The sequence below is a fragment of the Amborella trichopoda genome, chromosome 7 (assembly GCF_054954075.1).
Source record: "Amborella trichopoda isolate Santa Cruz 75 chromosome 7, AtrichopodaSantaCruz75HAP2 v2.0, whole genome shotgun sequence".
NCBI lineage: Eukaryota > Viridiplantae > Streptophyta > Magnoliopsida > Amborellales > Amborellaceae > Amborella > Amborella trichopoda.
In genome coordinates this window covers 32,295,918-32,316,772 of record NC_142342.1, presented here as the reverse complement: position 1 = coordinate 32,316,772, position 20,855 = coordinate 32,295,918, and the positions used below count along the sequence as shown (strand labels likewise).

The following is a 20,855-nucleotide window of genomic DNA, read 5'->3' as shown; positions in this document are numbered from 1 at the left end:
GTAGATCCAGGATCAATCAAAACATGAGCTACTTTTTAGAAGATAATAAGAGTACCTTGGATCACTGATTTTGAGGCCTGAGCGTCTTGCTGGGTGATCGCAAATAATCTTCCTTTCATCTGAGGCTTTTGAGCTATCTCTCCCTGCTTTGGAAGCGGTTGCATCTGTAAGCTCGGACATTATCTAATCTGGTGCCCGAATTTTCTATATTTAAAAAAGGTTCCAGTATTCCAACAACAAGGGCTTGATCCATGGTTTTTTCCACATTTTTTACATGGTTCTATTGGGCTTTGAAGTGGCAAGGGCCTTGACTTCTTGTTTGCCCTTTCAAACTGTTGTCGATCAGATGGTGTGGGTCTAATCTGACTTTTTTGATTTTTCATCTTTTGGTAATCTTCGAAATATTTTTTGACAATTTGGGCTCGATCCACTATTTGAGCAAAAGTTCTCAATTTTAAGACTGATATTCTGCTTCTAATAGCTGGTCTGAGATCACTTTCAAATTTTTTCACGTTTCTTACCTCATTGTTAATCATATGAGGTGCAAACCTGACCAATTCAGTAAACTTGGCCTCGTACTGTGCTACTGTCCGATTTCCTTGGATTAATTGCAGAAATTCCATTTCTTTTGGGTCTCAAATGAAATTTGGGAAATACTTTTCATTAAATGCCTCTAGAAATACTTCTCAAGTCAAGGGTTTATTTTTTTTGACCAATACTCCTTTTGCCATTCGCCACCAATGTTGTGCTTCACCTTCTAACATAAAAACTGCCAAGGCCACCTTCCTATCATCAGGACATTCCATTACTTCGAATATTTTCTCCAATTGCATAATCCATCCCTCGGCTTCTGGTGGGTTTACAGCACCCTTAAAAGAAGGTGGGTTCAATTTCTTAAATTATTCGATATTACTCCCACCATTTCCCGTGACTGACTTCCTAGGTGGATTGTTGTTTTCCATCTGATGTTGCATTAGAGCAACCATATTTTTCAAAGCTTTGTGAATTCCTTCCATATTAGCTTCAGCTATTCTAGATCTAAACTTCGTCCTAGTCTGTACACGCAATAAATGTGATTTTAAGTACATTCTTTTTAAATTTCCTAAGAATCTTAAATTTATTGCTCTGATACCATATTTTTCACTCTCCAAGAATTTACAATACTGATATTCTTGAGATGTGACAGTCAAAACATATATACATCTCTTTTTAGGATAAATTTACAATGGCGAATTCTTACAACGTAACAAAAGAAAGTTTAGGCACAACTACAATATCTTCCAGAGTTGATCTTGACGAGCACTCAAATTGAAACCGTAGTTATCCTGAAAAAAAATGTTTACCATAATTTGATGAGTTTGGCTACTCAGTAAGTGATCTTCATAATCCTAAAAATAATCATGGTTGAAAGATATCAATATTTTCAAAAAGGAGATCTATTAACAGAAATGCATTAACAGTTTCACTTTCAAAATGCATAATTAAGTATAATCTGAATAATTGAAATGCATATTACATTTTAACGGCAGTGCATAATTCAAAGGATTTCACAAATTACCTTCCTGGCATCCCAAGTATGTCACCTATATACCCCATCAGCGTCCTGATGGGTCCACTTAATCGCTATCGGCATCCCAGATAGGTCTACTTAATCCCTACAGGTCCACTTATACCTCACCGGCATACTGGATGAGTCAACTTAATCCGTACAGGCGTACCGGATAAGTCCACTTATACCTCACCGGCGAACCGGATGAGTCCACTTGCATACTTAAAGTATTTCTAAGTCTCTTTAAACATTCGAAAACAGCAATATCATGTACTCAACATATCACTGAAATTATTAATATGAATTTCACCGAAACCATTAATAACAATCACTTTCAATAACATTTCAAAAATAACCAGTCAAATATTTTTAGGTCAAATTTAGAATGGTAACAGTTCGTAAAGACATTCTAGCATAATTGCCAATCTAATATGTATAGAAAAACTCCTATAGAAATTCAAGAATACGGAATTATCACAATTTATAGGATGTCAATTCACAAATAAACATTTCACAGATAATGCTATAGTCAATTGCAAAAATATCGGTTTTCAAATAATAAGGCAGTCATTTTTACATGAAATTTAGAATGTCTAAATATTCAAAAACAGTAGAAAGAAATCTCACAATTTTACTAAAAGCAGAAATATCACATTTATTTCTAATAATTTTACAGTATCTAAAATTTTCTAACAATAGACAAGAAAAATAAATAAATTTATTTCTAAGAATTTACAGCATTTAAAATTTCTAATGTAGATAAAATATCACAATTTTATTAAAAATAGTATTTTTCAAAATAATTAGGTCGCTTGCAAATAAAATTTATCGCGCTTAAAATTCATGAAAATAAGTAGAAGTAATTATTTCATTTCATTTTTAAAAAGAACGGATTATTTTTCAAGATAACGAAGTCACTTACCTAAAATATTTGAGAGGGAGCTTCCGATAAAAATTCGGCTAGAGAGAGAAAGAGCTCACTGCGTTTCGACTAGAGAGAGAAAGATCTCAAAAGTTTTCTAGGGTGGGAGTCCTCACCTCTCCGAATTTAAATTCTTAAGACATATTATTATACTATTTTATTAAGCTCCACCTCATACATGAGGTATACTATTTTATTAAGCTCCACCTCATACATGAGGGTGACGATAATGTTTTACGTGAAGCCTTTAAGGCCCACGTCAACTAAAGGACATGGTAATGGAAAGGAAAAAGTTAACAAAAGTGGTGATGGTCCCTAAGGACTATAATACTTATATGGACCATCACACTATAAAGAATTATATATATATTTGACAGTTTAGGATTGTTACACCATGCTGCTTAGATAACTACCTAAGCCAACGTCCTAGATTGAATCTGGATCGATTTGACAGTCACGACTTCATTTTATATTTTGTATTTTTATTTTTTTCTATAAATCCAAATCACTTAAATCTTTAGGTACCCATTCTTCTTATCAAGGCGCACCTAATAAAAATGTTAAAAAAATAATATGCAAAAAATAAATTGATCAAAATATCCCTAAAACTTTTTAGAGGTATTTTGATCAATTTAATTTTTTACAAATTATTATATTTTGATATTTTTATTAGATTATCTAATTTGTAAAGAATACATTTTAAAATTTCAAGTGATTTGGATTTATGAACAAAAAATATAAATTAAAATACAGAACAGGGTCGTAGATGTCAGATTGGCCCAGATTGAATTTGAGCCGTTGACCTTAGATAATTATCTAAACAGCTTGGCTAACTCTATCATTTTCCTATACATAATATATAGCATATTGCGTGCCATCGTTCTTATGAAAATAAAACACTTGTTGTAATTAGAAACAATTGTGGTATGTAATTAGTATCCACATTTAGAAACAAATGTGGTTTGAAGACTCGAAACAACTGAAATGAAAGATATTATTATCATTATACTTTTTCATGGTTACCATATCCGGCCTTTGCTGGCAAAAGGGAGGGTAGTTTCCTTGTAGGAGTTTTGGTTTAGATGAGTAGAAATGTTAATTTGAATGGGTTTGACATCGGATAAAGATAACTATTTTATGTGGTTGAATTTATATAGAAAAATATAGAAAATACTTTTTTTTCCAAGACATAATTGAGTGTGTGAATATTGGCAGACAATTAGACCTAAAGATTCTTGAACACGGTTTTTATTTTTGGGGCAGTCATGGCACACATAATTAATGGACCTCCTTTTTTTTTTGTGTGTAAATTTGTTCCAATGGAAAATAAACGTCATATGAGCTTTCACATGAATAGAGCTTTTGTAGGGTATACCTAGGGCCGAGAATTTATCAGGTTTTGATCTGAATTCCAAATTTTGGGTATTATCAAGATCCAAGTATAGATTCAATATTTAGATTTGATAGGTCGGATCTGAATCCAAATTTGGATCCAAATAGTATTTTGGACCGGATCTAAGTACAGGTGGATCTGACCCAATTATTCAAATATTATATATATATATATATATATAATGGCTCACATGAGGATTTTTGTTACGAGAAGCGTATAATGTGAGATTATCTTTTGATAACTATCTCTTAAAACTTGAAAAACAAATCAACATTTATATCCAACTAAGTACCCCTTGCAAAGAGAAAATTTCATGGATATCCTCCCACATGGGATAACTCTCCTAACTAATTTTTCAATTATACATGTATCCAATTTTTAAAGGTATTTAAGAAGAGAGAGTTTCAGAAACGTGACTCAGGGGGCTGAGGACGAGTTACTCGTTGAGGTCCGATGTATAGGGGCGAGTTTCCCAAAATTGAATCCTCCTTGAACTCATGATCAATGGTTAGATACAGCATTGGAAAAGTCGGCTGAGTAGTTTCTACTCAACCGAGTTACTCGCGCTCGGGGTTGAGCGGGAGTTGCACGCCCAACTTGAAAATCTAAACAAAAAAAAAAAAAAGAAAAAGAAGAAAGAAAAGAAGTAAACATTTTAAAAAATAAGAAATATATTTTTAATATGCTTATTTATGTTTTCTATTATTTCACAAAGATTGGAAAGTGTTTTGGCTATGAATACTTATTTTTACATTTTTCTATCTTTTTTAAAAAAATTAAAAAATAACCCTTGTCACAAACTCGTAAAATCTATTTTTTCACTACTTTTTTAACCACAATTACTTGGTTTTTTTTTTATCAAATTTTACTTTGAATACATTTTTCTTATTTTTTGAATTTTTATTTTCAAAACAATTTTTAGATACTACAATACTCAGTCCTCCTTGGGCCGATTTACTCCAACTCGGGCGAGTAGTCGGTTAGGGCATGGGCGGACTGATTGGCCCGGGTTGACTTTTTGAACATTGGTTAGATATATCAATTGTTTCTAGTGTGAGAATGGAGATCTCAATTTATCTGATGCCTTGGAACCTCAAAGTAGGCACTACTAACCCAACATCTAAACTACTAAACCATGTGAGACTTTTAATTAATTTTATGTGTTTTAGGCCATGTATTGATAATTTTTTAGATCTAACGGATCCGATTCCCATTAAAATTAATTAATTTTATGTTATATGATTTTTAGAATTTTTATTTAAATTTTTGTGAATCTTCTGATATTTTATTTTTGTCATTTGGATTTATCAATTAAAAAAAATTATTTTTTCAATATTTTAAATAAAATATAAATTTTAAAAATTTTAAATATGAAATAAAATATTTTCAAAAAATATATAGGTAAAAATATGGGCCCAAATTTTGAAAACATGTGGATTGGGTGGGGCCCACGTGGCCACCAAAAGGGTGGCACGCCCCCACTCAGTTTCGTATTCTTCTTGCGATGTTTATCTCTTGGTGGCTTATTTTTTAGATATAACAAATTATGTGATAAGGTTGATTATTTTAGATATTTACTAAATCTTTGTATTGGTTGATATAATAATTAAGGATGGATATATTAAAATATAAATTTTCCTTATAGGAGGGGAATAGATTTTGTAATGGGAGGAGAAAATCTATAAAAAGACGGTTCCCTTCATAAAATTGCATAGGTATTTTGTTCTTCTCTCTTTACCCAAAATTTAGCTCTCTTCGATTCCCAAAATTGGAGACTCGCCCCAATTTTTTATCTCTCTCTTCAAGTTTTTTATCTCTCTCTCCAAGTTGTTTCTAGATTCCCAAAAGTATTTTTATCTCTCTCTCCAAGTTGTTTCTAGATTCCCAAAAGTGTTTATAGATTCCCAAAATTGGAGGTACGTCCCTATTTTTTATCTCTCTTTCTCCAAGTTTTTTATCTCTCTCTCCAAGTTGTTCCTAGATTCCCAAGTTGTTTCTAGATTCCCCAAAGTGTTTCTAGATTCTCAAAATTGGAGGTACGTCCCAAGTTTTTATCTCTCTCTCCAAGTTTTTTATCTTTCTCTCCAAGTTGTTTCTAGATTCTTAAAAGATTTTTATCTCTCTCTCCAAATTGTTTCTAGATTCCCAAAAGTGTTTATAGATTCTCAAAAGGGGAGGCAGGCTGCAATTTTTTATCTCTATCTCCAAGTTTTTTATCTCTCTCTCCAAGTTGTTAGTAGATTCCCAAAAGCTCTTGCACCATCTCTCCCTCTCTCTTGCACTAGAAGGAGGATATTTTTATCTCTTCAAGTTGTTTCTAAATTCCCAAAACCTCTTGCACCATCTCTCCCTCTCTCTTGCCCTCTCTCTTGCACAAGAAGGAACATATTTTTATCTCTCTCCAAGTTGTTTCTAAATTCCCAAAAGCTCTTGCACCAAAAGGAGCATACTCGGTGAGAGGTGTACTAAGCCCGTGGGGTGTACTAAATCCGGTTCAGGTCATCTCTGATTATTTTAAATTTTTAATATTTATTTTTTTTACCTTTTTAATATTTATTTATGTTTTGGTCTTCTCTGACCATAAAGCAATAAATCTAGTTTTCTTTCTCTGAATAAAGAAATGTATTTGAAGAGGTAGCAATTGATAACTGATTTTATTTTATTTATTTCCAGAGTTGTTTGATTGTAATTGGACATTGTAAGTGAACTTGCCAGTGTAGAAATAAAGAATTTTATTTTTAAATATATATACCGTATTTTATCATAATGTCCTTCTGGTCTGATGTTTCTAATATCGAACCGCATTTAGACCTCAATTTTTGAAGGTTTAAGATGGTTATATTAGACTTTAATTTTTGAAGGTTTAAGATGGTTATATTAGACTTCAATTTTTGAAGGTTTAAGATGGTCATAAAATCAACAAATAAATTTAATAGATAGAACTTGAAAAAAAAAAAAAAACGATAAAACATGGAAAAAAAAAATGGAAAAAATGAGAGGCAAAGACTACTCCGTATAAATATTCGCATATTTCTAGACCATCACTTAATAACGGTCTTTGAGAAGAAATATACATGGAGATAGCAAACTACGTGGATAAAGAGGTAACGGTCTTTGAGAAGAAATATACATGGAGATAGCAAACTACGTGCATAAAGAGGTAAGAGAGAAATCGATAAAGACGTGAGAGAGATATGATTGAAACAGATGCATATAGGAATATATTTTGGAGATATCCTTTCTAAAAAGACACAGGAATATATTTTGGAGATATCCTTTCTAAAAAGATACAACAAGAAAGAAATACGCAGAGATATCCTTCCTAAAAAGATACAACAATTTTTGAGATATCTTTTTTAAAAAAGATACAAACAGAAAGAAAAATACATAAAGATAGAAAATAAATGGAGAAGAGAGGAAAAGGCTCTTGACCTCTTCTATCTTTCTCAAAACCTAGGAAACTCTATTGACTCTTCTTAGATTCCACAATCTCTCTTTCCTTGCTTTTACAGCTTTTGAGGTATGTTCTCTCTTGATTTTTTGTTTAACTTCATACTTCATGGTTTAGCTTAGTTATTGTTCATATAATTTAGATATAGTTGTATTTGTTGCAAACATTATTTGATATTTATTTATTGTAGGTATGTGCTTAATCTTCTTGCCATTGTTATCACTCATGTTTGCTATTTTTTTATCCATAATATTACAATGTTTGTTTTTAGACTATTTCAAATCACCTCCAATTTTTGGTCAAATTTTTCCTAGAGCGATTATTGTACTTCTTTTGAGGGTCTGTTTTTTGGGGTTTGGTTTTATTGAAATAGTACTTTTATGGGACTTGAAATAATATTTATTTGGGTGTATTTCAATATATATATATATATATATATATATATATATATATATATATATATATATATATATATATATATAGAGAAAGTTTATATAAGGTTGCAACCTTAAAATGTAAAATTGAAGATGCACTTAAAAAGTCCATCGGAAAATATTGTTTTATTGTTGAATAAATATATATAGAATAAATATTATATTATGTTAGATGTATATATTTATATTATATTATATTTAATATATATTTTATATTTTATTTATAATGTATAATACATTTTATTTATATAATATATATTTATAACATTTTATATAATAAAATATAAATTAATAGAATAAATATAAAAGATAAAATATATTATATTATATTATATGTATATATTATATTTACATTTAAATCATTAATATATTTGTATTATATATAGTACATATATTTATGTAATATAATATATTTTATTATATTATATATTAAAATATGCATAAAGTGCACTATATTATATTATGCCTTATATATTAAGGAAAATATCTCCTTATTTTAACTTCCATAACTTATGAGATCCAAAAATTGAAAATATTACTTGTAAGCAAAAAGCTTTCAGCTTTTCTATCTTAGAACCCCTTGGACCCCTTGAACCATAAATTTTGACCCAAACAAACACTAAAATGACACTCTATTCAAACTCCATCAATATCTCTCTAAAACTCCATCTCTCTCTCTCTCTTCGTTTCTCAATGAGTTTACCGGCCAAGAGTTTTTGCTTGAGCTCGAACACAAACACACCTTCTTATGTGTGAGAGAGAGGTGGAGTTTTAGAGAAAGAGAGATGAAGTTTGGGTTTTAGGGAGAGATTGAGTTTTAGAGCCAGAGAGATGGAGTTTGAGTTTTAGGGAGAGAGACGGAGTTTAGAGAGAGAGACAATGATGTGAGTGTGAGAGATGGAATTTGGGTTTTAAAGAGAGATAGAGTTTTGAGAGAGAGACGATGATGTGAGAGAGATGGAGTTTTAGAAAGAGAGAGAGAGATAGAGTCCTTTCATAAGTTGTTGATGTTACCAATACATGGTAAAAAAGGTTTAGGCGGTTGGAAGATAGAAAAGGCGGAGTCATTTTGCTTACAAGTAATATTTTCAATTATTGAGTCTAATGAGATATAGAAGTTGAAAATAGGGGATAATAGGATATTTTTCCTATATATTATATATTATATATTATATATTATATATTATATATTATATATTATATATTATATATTATATATTATATATTATATATTATATATTATATATTATATATTCTATATTCTATATTCTATATTATATATTATATATTATATATTATATATTATATATTATATATTATATATTATATATTAATGTAATATAATATTTTTTATTAGATATTAATAAAATAAACATAAAATAAATTATATTATATATTATAGTATATTATAGATGTCAAATATTTATATTTAAATTATTGCCATATATTTGTTTTACACTATTATATATAATATATATTTATTTAATATAATATTATATTATGTAGTACAAAATATAATATATTTTATGTATGTAATAGATATTTACGTGATAATATATATTATATATTATTTTATGTCTAATATAAAATAATATTTTAATAGTATTTAAATAAACATAACTTTATATTTCAACATATTGTTAAACGTACGTGTCTATAACTTCTTTAACATTCCAACAAGTTATCAAACATATACACTCACAACTTCTTTAAATAACTTTTTTCTTTCCAGCAAAAAAGAACCTCCAATTTCTAAATGACATTTACGTTCCAATTATCAAACATGCTCTTAGGGAAAATTTTTTTCCTAACATATCTCTTAGGGAAAATATTTTTCCTAACATATCTCTTAGGGAAAATATTTTTCCTAACATATCTCTCTCTTTTAAAGATTTATCTCTCTAGCACATTTTAGTAGGTCTATTTTAGGTAAATCTCCTTAAGTAGAAATCTTTTTTTGACAGAGTAAATATTGATATATAATTTATCTAAATATTGATATCTATATTTCTTTTTAAATATCTTCATAGCCTCTTGTTTTTCAAAGGATTCATCCCTCTCTCTAAAGCAGCATCATTGTTGCATTCATCGCTCTCTCTAAAGCCACATCACTGTCTCATCTCTCTTCTCAAGAAGGTGGTCTACAATCCTCTACACCACGAGTCAACTCTCTTTCACGTCAATTCTCCCTTTTCTATTACTTCTCCTCCCCTTATTCTGTCCTTTCTCTGTCTCTTTTAAGTTCAGAATCATCTTTCGTTTTATTTTCTAGTTTTTTCCCTTTTCTTTGATAAGGCTTTTATCGCTTTCTCAAAGCAATTTCTTTTTTTCGTTTTTTCTTTTTATTTGATAAGGTTTTCTTTGCCTTAAAGCGAAACTTCCGAAACTTACTTTTTTTTTTTTTGGTAGGGATTTTAGAGTCTGAGTATCTCTCTCTAAACTTACTTTATTTATGTTTATTGGGTTTTTCCACTTGCTTTCTTTGCAGGTGTTGGGGCTCCTTTATGCTCACTTTATTTATGCTTATTGGGTTTTCCCACTTGCTTTCTTTGCAGGTGTTTGGGTTTCTTGCTGTCTTTACTAAGCCTTTGCATCCCTTTGATACCTTTACAAGGTTAGTGATTTCTCTCTTCATCCCCACAATAATTGAACTCTTTAATTTTGGAAGGCCCGGTCTTGTGGCGTCGTTTTTATTGGCTCTCCTCTTCTCTCTCTCTCTCTCTCTCTCTCTTTCTCCTCTTTGCGATATATTAATAATTTCGAGCCCTTTTTTTTTTGTCAGTTGATGTTTTTGGAGGTTTTAAAGGTGTTTTTATATGTTCTCTTTGCACTTTCACAGATCACCTTTTTAAAGTTTTGATCGAGAACACAAGTTTCTCAATGTGTATGGTTTAATGTTGGAGGATTTCCACGAGTTTTAACAAACAAAAGAATTGAGTTTTATATGGTAGCCGTTTTTTTTTTTTTGGGAGAAACAGTTAACTTAATAAAAGGAAGAAATTTACATCTTAAATAAGAAATAGATTGAGGCAGCCCAAATACAGATTAGACCGGATGTTGAAAGGAAAAATAATTGGGGGTTTGATAGAGGGTTATGTGGATTAAATAATCATACTTTAACAATTGTTATGGATTACCTTAATTTATGGGAAAAAAATGTGGTACCTGCATAACTCGGTTACATCCTAAGGAGTTACATCTCCCTCTGGATGAACTTCTTTTTGACGGTGAGCATGAGATACTTGAATATAAGCCAGAGGGATTGACACGTAATAAAAAGGAGAGAGATTTAAAAACTGATAGAGAATATAAGGAGAGAGAGTAAAAGATATCTATAAAATAAATTTCTACGTTACGTTTTTTTTGTTGAGTAGTCGAGATCCTAAAATAATAGGATGGTATACCTTGAGATAGGGAAGATAGGTGAAATTATTAGGATTTTTTTTTAGGATAACTCTTTCTCCGTCTCTTTCCAAAATATCTATCCCTCTCTCCTTCATGTATCTCTACGGCTACTTTTTCCTCTCTTTGAAAAGAAAGAGGTGGAGGTTATGGGTGAGTATCCAACAAAGTTGTTTTTAAAGGGACGTTTACAATTATGGTAATTCCAAATCCTAAAATAAAGGAAAACTCGATAAACCCTCAAAGGATGGTTATCGTTTTTATGTGAAATTCTCGTTATTGTTGAATTTATCCTTTGTCTTGGTTGTTACTTTTAAAGCTATGGTTGATAATTTGGATTGCAAAATTGTTTAACTCACTTTAGAATTAGGATTCTCTCATTCAAATTAGAACCCACCGATTTCTCTCGCCAATGTTCTTTCTTCATCTCGAAATCTTCTCTCTCTATCAATCTCTATCTCGATTATTATTGCCTCACAGTTATCCTTATATCATAAATAAATAAATAAATAAATAAATAAATAAATAAATATATATATATATATATATTTATTTATTTATTTTTTAAATTTTATTTTAATCTAAATTGCTATAAAAGAATACCCTTATGATATAAGGATAACTTGTCAAAAAATTGGTATCATGAAAATTAAATGATATATATACCAAATTTGTAAAATATCCATCTATGTATAGATATCTTTTAGATTTATCTCAGTATATATCTTCCTATATTTTAAGGATTTTGTTCATATCTTATTGTTTGTTTATTTTTCGCTTTTCTCAAATATATATCTTTCTTATCTTCTTGTATATTTACGAATTTTCTATGTTTCTTGTATGATTAATTTTTTCTTTTCTCAAATATATATATACACTCTATTTACCATTTACCATACACTCTCTCTTCTTTCACTTCTATTTAACATATACTTTCTCTCATTTCACTTCTTTCATTTTTGGTTCATTGTTTTTTTTCAGCAACTATGGTGAAATCAGTTTTGGTTTTGCTGATATTCGTATCATGTTTATGGGTCTGCTTGGCTGAAGTCGATGATGAATTACCTAGACAACAAGTGGTTATGAAAGGCGTTGTTAAGTGCATGAATGGATCTGGTTTCCGTCCTCTAACAAGTACGTATCTCTTATTTTCTAGTAGGCATATTTGGTTGTAATTGTTTTTTCTAGTAATTCAGCAGTAGAAATCGAACTTGAGATGTTTGGATGTATTTGTTATCACAATGATTTACTATTACCATCTCGATTTTGATGTATTTGTTATCACTAATAATCTACTGTCTCAATTTTGCATGTATTTGTTATCACTAATAATTTACCATCGTAATTCTGTATGTATTTATTATCACTAATAATTTACTCTCTCCATGTATTTTTTATTACTAATAATTTACTATCTCAATAAAAATTAATCCTGAGTTTTCTCTTTTTCCTTTTCCATCCTCTCTCTCCTATATAATCAGCCCAGGGTCTGGGAGCTTGGCCCCTGGCCCATTAAAGCTAGGGTATGGGAGGGGTGGTTTAGTCCATGCCATCATTGCTCGAGGGTAAGGCCAGTGCCAAGGTCACAGGGCCAGCTCGGTTTGGCATGGCCCCTATCAACCCTTATTTTCTTTATTTTTTTTTAGATTGTATTTGGCCCCAGATCAGCCTGGCCAGATATGGTCCAAGGCCTCTTCGGCTTGTTTCAGGCCAAGGCTAGCCTTGGCCATTGCTAGTAAGATTCCTTTTGTTTAAGGGGTATTTTTTTAAGTTGGAAAAATGATTATGATATAGAAAGAGACACTAAAATAGTTTTCAAAATTTGATTATCTTTCTTTAATCTCTAAAATCTGATTTTGGTGATTTTTGTTTTCTTATTCATTTTTGTTCTTTCAAGAACTAATATGGACATTAAGAATCCCTCACTGCCTACCGACTATCTCTAACTCCAACCATCTTTAATATGTTGTTATATCTTTCAGGGACTCCCATCTCATCTATTTACCAAAAATTCAAATTTCTTACCAAAAACTTCTCATCTCTTATTTTAAATTGGCATTACTTGTTTAAAAAATATGCATGAGTTAGACTACTAATTTTTTTTATCATAACTCATATCATGAATTTTTTTTTAGATTTTTAAAACATCCACTTGTTTTATCATGAAAACGATTAATCAAAAATAAACTATGCAGTATTTATTATAGAAAATACATAATCATGTCTTTGATTGCATAATAATGTGATGGGAATGCTATCCCCAAGGACCGGGGATGAGTCAAATGTCATGTCACTCTGCCAATTGATTATTTGCTTTGATGGTGATGACCCTCATGATCATGTCTATTCTATAATCCACATTTTGTCTCTACATTTGCTTATTTTCTTTGATGGTGATGACCCTCATGACCATGGGTGTTCTATAATGTTCTCACTACCATTTCCTATTTGCCTTAATGCCAGTGACCCTTGTGACCATGGGTGTTCTACAATCAACATTCCTTCTCTACCATTACTTATTTGCTACATAGGTGATGACCCTCATGACCATGCATGTCTAATAATTAACCTATCTTCCCAACTGATGATTATCTTATATTTCGTATGCAATGGTTGTTACCGTTGATTCTTTGCTTTAATGATGATAACCGTCGTGACCATATGCATGTTATAATAAACATGGAAAAAGTTTATATAGAGCCGAGGCTCTAGCCAATCAAATTATAGCCCATCTCAAAAATTTCACTACAAGAGGTTGTTTTGATACCCAAATATCCTCAAATTGATCATCTCAACATCAAGCATGGACATGAGAAAAAAATGGATTTCAAATTTTGGAAATAGTGCATCTTGTAATACATTTTTGAACCGCCAATTTTCAAATAGGCCCTAAATTTCACTAGAAGAGGTTGTTTTGATGTCTAAATATCGTCAAATTGATTATCTCAACATCAAGATGCAAGGACATGAGAAAAAAATGGATTTCAAATTTGGAAATAGTGTATCTTGTAATGTATTTTTGGATAGTCAATTTTCAAGATTTTCAAGTTTTCATAGATCTACTCAATCTACATTATTTTTTAAGCTTTAAATTTTATAATTAACTATGAAAATATATTTTAAGTCCATTACAAAGATTTACAGAATTAAAACCACATTTCTCAATACTATTTGAAGGTACACTTTATTTTGATTGTTTAGAGCCTTGGCTCTATAGAAACCGCACCCAATAAACATATCCTCTTTGTGTGAGGAACATCTTATATTCCACATGTTATGCTTTCTACCCTTGCTTATTTGCTTTAATGATAGAGACCTTCATGAGGCATTCTTTCTCTATTGTGATGAACATCTCATACTCTACACGTTATGATTTCTATCATTGCTTATTTGCTTTGAGGGTGATGACCCTCATTGACCATGTTATTCAACATGTTTCTCTACTGTGATGAACATCTCATATTCTACATGTTATGATTTCTATCATTGCTTATATGCTTTACTGGTGATGACCCTCATGACCATGTTATTCAACATGTTTCTCTATTGTGATGAACATCTCATATTCTACATGTTATGATTTCTATCATTGCTTATTTGCTTTACTGGTGTGACCCTTATGACCATGTTATTCAACATGTTATGGTTTCAGAAGTAAAAGTGAGGATAGAGTGCCGTAGTCCATTCGGAGACTATGGTGGTGGAGTTGAGACCAAGGGAGGTACATACCGTGTGCGGCTGAATGGGGCGGAAGGCCCCCATTATCCATTGCGCTTCTGTTGGGCTCATGTTCCAGACCGCTCGATACCTAAGGATTGTCCGATCCCAGTTAACACAAAGTCTAACTTCACCATGGTAGAAACCACCACAGGCAGAGCCACACTTGAAGCTAGTCCTCTGATTTTTAGGACAACCTAAATATGTGCTCCTCTGTCCCACTCAAAATGTTTAGTGCCAAACTTCAAGCTATCTATCTAGTTCTTTGATTTTGACCCTAAAGTTTTAGCTTTAGGTTAGGATTGGATTCCATTATTGTAAATAGAGCATATCAGCATTTAGCTTTAGGAAAAACAAAAGGATTGGATTTCATTATTTCAAATGGAACATATAGTTGGTAAATTTTGAGTGAGGGTGTCTACACAACTCTTAACTACAGGTACTTTTTTTTTTTCTCCTACCTGCATTATTAAATCAAAAGTCAGAGTTGAATAGCAGCTTGTTTCATTTTGTTTGTCTTTTTTCTTTTTTCTATTTTGGTGTCTGTTCTTGCAACTAAAATCCTATATACCTTAAGGGGGAAAATAGTTTTTAAAAAACAATGAATGATAAATTGATGGTAATACATGACCCCATAATATCGACTAATCTTACCTCACTAGAAATAATTATTAACTTTTCTGTGCATGTGAATATCACATTAAAGATAAAGAATTTTATATTGATGATATCCATTTATAAAAAAATTAGTATTAAATTGATTAAAGATAAAAATACTATAATCGAGCTTGGGCTTGGGCTTGGGCTTGGGCTTGGGCTTGGGCTTGAGTAGTAAGTAGTTAGGCTAGCATTGCTAACTTCTTCAATGATGAAAATTAAAATGTATTTAGGGACCGGGCTTAGGCTGGAGTGGTTAGTAGTTGTTAGCGATTCATTAACAATGACAGTTATTAAAATGCATATAGAAATTTGGCTTTTGGGCCTCTAAGGGATTGTTTAGATCCTCGGGTATCCAAAACCATGTTTTGTATACCCAGGATATCAGGTATCTTGCTTGTTTGGCAATGTATACAAAACCAAAAGAAACAATTGAGTTATCCAAAACCTTGTTTTGTGTAAGCATTAAAGAGAGGTATCTTGCATAAATACATATTTGGCAATGTATACAAAACCAAGAAAACAATTGAGATATCCTAAACATTGTTTTGTGTAAGCATTAAAGACGGAACACAGCTTTTGACAATGCTATTTTCACACACCCCCATTTTATTAAATACAATTAATAATGCCAAAACATCCACACAAATTAGAGAGAAAAACTACCTCAAATTTTAAGTTTTAAAAGTATCTTAAAATTTTTAAAAAAGAAACTATATCAAATTTTCGAGTGAGCAACTGCTAAAAATATTTAGAGAGAGAAACTATCTCAAATTTTTTAGAGAGAGAAACTTTATCAAATTTCAAGTTTTAGAGGGAGAAAGTATATTTAAATATTAGAGAGAGAAACTATATCACATTTTAGAGAGAGAAGTTGCCTAAAAAATTTAGTGAGAGAACCCTTCTAAAAAAATTTAGATAAAAAAATTATGTCAAATTAATAATTTTAGATGAATAAAGTTTCTTAAAATTTTAGAAAGATAAAATCTATCATATTCTAGAGAGAGAAACTACCTAAACTTTTTAGAGAGAAACTATTTCCAGAATTTTAGAAAACAGAACTATATCACATTTGAATTTTTAGATAAAGAAAGTATCTTAAAACTTTAGAGAGAGCAACTAATCAAATTTTAGAGACTGAAATTACTTGAAAATTTTTAGGGAAAGAAAACTATCTCAAAATTTTAAGAGAGATAAAGTATTTCAAAATTTAAATTTTAGATGAAGAAAGTATCTCAAAATTTAAGAAAGAGAAACTATAACAAATTTTAGATAGAGAAACTGCTTAAAATTTTTAGAGTGTGAAACTATATTAAAATTTTAGAGAGATAAACTATCTCAAATTTCAAGTTTTAAAGAGAAAACAATTCTTAAAATATCTTAAAATTTTAGAGAGAGAAACTATATCAAATTTTAGAGAGAGAAATTACCTAATTTTTTTTAGAAAGAGAAACTATCTCAAATTTCAAGTTTTAGAGAGAAAGTATTGTAAAATTTTAGAGAGTGAAACTATATCAAATTTTATAGGGAGAAATTACCTAAATTTTTTTAGAGAGCGAAATATTTGAAAATTTTTGGTGAGAGTAACTATGTCAAAATTTCAAGTTTTAGAAAGAGAAGATATTTTAGAGATATAAACTATATCAAATTTTTAAAAGAGAGACTATCTAAAAGAAGTATTGTAAAATTTTAGAGAGTGAAACTATATCAAATTTTAGAGAGAGAAATTGCATAAAAATTGTTAAATAGAGAAATATCTGAAAATTATTAGTTAGAGAAACTATTTCAAAATTTCAATTTTTAAAGAAAGTATCTTAAAATTTTAGTGATATAAATTATATCAAAATTTTAAAAGAGAGAATATGTAAAAAAAGCATTGTAAAATTTTAGAGTGAACCTATGTCATAGTTTAGAGAGAGAAATTACCTAAAATTGTTTAGAGAAAGAAATGTCTGAAAATTTTTATTGAGAGAAATTATGTTAAAATTTCAAATTTTAGAAAGAGAAAGTGTCTTAAAATTTTAGATATATAAACTATATCAAATTTTAGAGGGAGAGACTATCTAAAAAATTTTAAGGAGAGAAACTATCTCAAAAATTTTAGAGAGAAAAACTATCTTAAATTTCAATTTATAGAGAGAAAAAATATCTTAAAATTTTAGAGAGAGAAAATACCTAAATTTTTAAAGAGAGAAATTATCTCAAAATTTTTTAAGAAAAAATTTCTCAAATTTTAAGCTTTAGAGAGATAGAGTATCTTAAAATTTTAGATACTATATTGAAATTTAGAGAGAGAAACTACATCAAAATTTAGAGAGAGAAACAACCTGAAATTTTTTAGAGAGAGAACTATCTAAAAAATACTAGAGAGAGAAATTATATCAAATTTCAAGTTTTAGAGAGAAAGTATTTTAAACCTTTAGATAGTGAAACTATATCAAGTTTTAGAGAGAGAAATTACCTAAAAAAATTTAGAGAAATAAACTATTTCAAATTTTGTAGAGAAACTTTATCAAATTTTATGTTTTAGAGAGGGAAAGTATCTTAAACTTTAGTGAGAGAAACTATATCAAATTTTAGATAAAAAACTACCTGAAATTTTTTAAAGATAGAAACCATCTCAAAATTTTGAAACCATATCAAATTTCAAGTTTTAGATAATTTTCTCTCTAAAAATGTTGAGATAGTTTCTCTCTCTAAAAGTTTTTACGTAGTTTTTCTCTCTAAAATTTGGTATAGTTTCTCTCTCTAAAATTTGGTAAAATTTTTTATAATGGAAATTTTTGTATATGTATTTTTGCATACCAAATATGTGTAACGTAACTTTCACATGAAAATATTTTGCACAAAATGTTTTGTACTTATCAAATGTGTCCAAAATTGTGTAAACCTAAGTCACACAAATAGATGACTCAAACGAGGGATTTACATAACATGGGTATTATCCACAAGCTATCAAAACAATCATTTCTCATTAACCAAGTTTCGGCAAAATCAGAGTTTGCATAACCATGTTGTGACCCAAAACATGGTTTTGTTTACCCTAAGATCCAATCGTGCCCTAAGTGGTTTCTCATTTGATGTTAGCATTAGCTATATCTTAAGTTCGAATCATACACTTGAACTATCCAAAAATAAATAGACAAATAAAGGTAAGGGATACAAGAAAACCATTTACTCTTGGTAAAAGGAGGTCACAATTATTGTTGTCGGTCAAGTTTTGAATCAGACGGTTGTAAGCGTGCCTTTGACTAGTCTCAAAGTTTACAAAAAATAAAAATAAAAATCGTAACACACCCTAAACCACCCAATGTGACATCTAATGGCTAGAATAATTGTGACATCCTTATACCAAAGATAAATAGTATAACAATCCCACAAATAAATAAAATGCATCTAACTTGAAACTATAAAGGATGAGGTTTCTATAAGGTCTAGGCTTAATAAAAACAAAATAAAGCCTCACCTCAAATCCTCGTCTAGAAAATACTTTCAGCGACAGAAATCTCAATGATGGCTCTAAAATCAATTTCCAAACCCGACAATAAATTTCGAAACTCAAAAAATAGTACAGATCTTACGGATCTATGAATATTTCTTTTTAAAGCAAAATAGACGGTCTAGATAACTTGTTACAATATACATTATTTTTAGAGCTAATCGATGTAAAGGTTTTCCGGTGCTTGACTTGCAATTTTCGATGAGTTATGAAGTGATAATTCACTTATTTTGATGGGGTTGTAGCCATATTAAACCATATACTAACGATAAAACGTGTAGGTTCATGCGAGAGTATTTTAGATATTTACTCACTCAGGTGAAACCCTGTCTAGGACCATTCTTAGATTCCAAATGTTGGGATGTAATCCCCTTAACTTAGGACCAACTTAATTATACAAAAATAAAAATAAGAATAAAATATATAAGCAAACATATGTGATTTACAAGTGCCTGAAGAACATATTAACCTTATATTGAATACAGACAATCTAATTTTTGGGTGGTCTAAGTCTAAGCATCTAGGAGCTGACAACCCATTTTCTAGGGAATGCTTATCTGGACATATTCTAATGTGGATTGTAAAATTTTACAATGAAAATTTGTGAAATTACTAATGGAGATGTAGTTCTACCACATAGTCCATATTTTGGGTTATATTATATAGACGTCATTTTTTTTATAATTTTTTTTAATTTCAATTTTTCCCTTAAACTATCAAAATGCCAAAATCCCAGAAGATTGATGTATTTGAGTAGTTAAAAAGTTGGACTTTTGAATTGAGGGTTCTCAATTCGAAATTTCAATTTTTGAACAATATAAAAAAAAAAATTAATATTGTTTTGGGCTATTTAAGAATTGGACTTTCAAGATGGCTAAACACTTGGTCTGAGCAATTAGGAAGTTATATTTTTTTGAACCACTCAAACACAACAATTGTTTCTATGTAAAGTAAAACTTTGAATCGTGAGTAAAATGAGAATAAAAAATTTTAAAAATAGAACTTCGACATGATATGACCTAAAAAAGCACATCTTTTATCCAATAATATATAGATATCTCTAAAGGGAAAGCTTTCTATGTTCCCCCTACAATATAGAAGTTCTATCCTCCCCCTTATCCAACCGTCCATTTTTGAATGGAGGGTTAAGATTGCCTTAATCACACGTCTACACTATTTTATTTTTAATGTTTTTTCTATAAACTATTTTGACACCAAATTTTGGATGTCTATTTTTCTATTAAACTCACACTAATGAAAAATATAAAAAAAATATTTTCAATCAAATAAAATGACCAAAATACCCTTAAAATTTTCAAGGGGTATTTTGGTCATTATTTTTATCGAAAAATTATTGTTAATATTTTTTATAGTTGCGCCCCAATGAGAAGATGACACGTACCAAATATTATATTAAAAAAATTGTATTAAAAAAAACTAAAAATAAAATACTTTGAGATGTCGGATCAAAGATCAAACGGTGAGTGACTCTCTTGATAAAAAATGGACGGCTGGATAGTAAAAGGAGGATAGAACTTCTATTTTGTAGGGAGAACATAAAAAACTTTCCCATCTCTAAATAATCCTTTGAAGTGAGTTTTTTACCCAAGGGAGCAAATATACCACGTGCCTCTAGTGGAAGGATGGTATATGTACTCAAATTCTGTTATAAACGTTTCTCCCCATGGTTGTTATAATTTTGACTTCAACATTTTGTGTTTCACTATGATATGGCGACTTTTGATGAGAAATATATGGGATAAGGATGTGTTATTTAAGGAACACCGCCGGGGCATGGGTAGCTATGTAACATGTGCCAAAGGTTGGGGAC

General features: G+C 30.1%; 1 long non-coding RNA gene across 1 annotated transcript; it reads left to right on the top strand.

The window, feature by feature from the left end:
• The first annotated feature begins 5,571 nt into the window (after window positions 1–5,571).
• On the top strand, window positions 5,572–15,360 carry LOC148781347 (uncharacterized). The gene is made up of 4 exons (XR_016058788.1): window positions 5,572–6,362; window positions 10,305–10,363; window positions 12,133–12,285; window positions 14,804–15,360. It is a non-coding gene; the product is annotated as an uncharacterized LOC148781347 (long non-coding RNA).
• Window positions 15,361–20,855: the final 5,495 nt, after the last annotated feature.